This window comes from Seriola lalandi, unplaced genomic scaffold, assembly GCF_002814215.2.
Source record: "Seriola lalandi dorsalis isolate HSWRI2012SDOR001 ecotype SW California unplaced genomic scaffold, Sedor1 jcf7180002054969, whole genome shotgun sequence".
NCBI classification, from domain to species: domain Eukaryota; kingdom Metazoa; phylum Chordata; class Actinopteri; order Carangiformes; family Carangidae; genus Seriola; species Seriola lalandi.
The window spans coordinates 946,554-947,536 of NW_019525520.1; the positions used below are offsets into that span (position 1 = coordinate 946,554).

General features: G+C 46.4%; 1 pseudogene across 1 annotated transcript in view; it reads right to left on the bottom strand.

Annotated features, from left to right (window-relative positions):
- Positions 1-977, bottom strand: part of LOC147817385 (ceramide synthase pseudogene) — a 2,769-nt pseudogene extending 1,792 nt beyond the window's left edge. Inside the window, exons 1-3 of the transcript XR_015436444.1 lie at positions 848-977; positions 622-731; positions 4-210 (exon numbers count right to left, since the gene is read on the bottom strand). The product of XR_015436444.1 is annotated as a ceramide synthase pseudogene (transcript). The remainder of the gene's footprint in view (positions 1-3; positions 211-621; positions 732-847) is intronic.
- Positions 978-983: the final 6 nt, after the last annotated feature.

A 983-nucleotide genomic window follows, 5' to 3' on the forward strand; every position in this document is an offset into this window, starting at 1 on the left:
TGCGTGCAGCCGTTACTCTGGGTCAGACAGTCGCCGTGGTCGGGTTTGAACGTCTTCGGCGGTGCGTTCAGGCGTCTCGTGAACAGGCGCAGGGCCCCTCTGCAGATCAGTGTGAACCAGTAGAGCTGCAGGGGCCAGAGCAGAGCGGCCCCCAGGTTACACTGCCACGGGGCCACGAGCGGGACGGAGTACAGCGGGATGGAGGCGTACCTGAAACATAAACGACTCACTGAGACGTTCAGATCGTTAAACTATTAACTGACACCTTCAGATCAGAAACAAGGTTAAGTTAAATAAGTTCTTCAGTAGATTCTCATCTCATTTGATCACATTTTTCCTTTAATATGAATTTTATTTTATCTTATTTAATTTTGTCTTGTCTTACCTTAACATTTATCTAAATTCAAGACATTGATTATTTATTTGAGAGCAGTAATTAATAATAAAAAAGGAATAATTTTGTTTCTCTTTGGTTTAAAGAGTCAAATAATGTTAAAGCTTTAGTTTCTGTCTCGTCATGTTACAAGAGACAAGACGGTTGTTATGAGTCGTTATTGAAAGACAGACAGACAGACAGACAGACAGACAGACAGACAGACAGACAGACAGACAGACAGTTACCTGCTGTAGGCGTAGTACAGGTAGGGGAAGAGTACGACCCGACAGGTGAAGAAGGTGAGCAGCATGACGACTCCGTTCAGCTTGTGCAGCAGAGTGTGCTGCTTCTTATACTGATGACATCACAGACAGACCAGAGATACAGACACATGACATCATCAGGCTCCAGCAGGTTCAACAGGCTGTGTGTGTGTGTGTGTGTGTGTGTGTGTGTGTGTGTGTGTCTCACCTGGATCAGGACTTTCCCCAGACAGACAGACGGCGTGCTGAGCTCAGCCAGAAACAAAAGGCCCTGGAAGTAATCACCTTTCCCCTGCCTCCACAGCTGACACACACACACACACACACACACACACACACACACA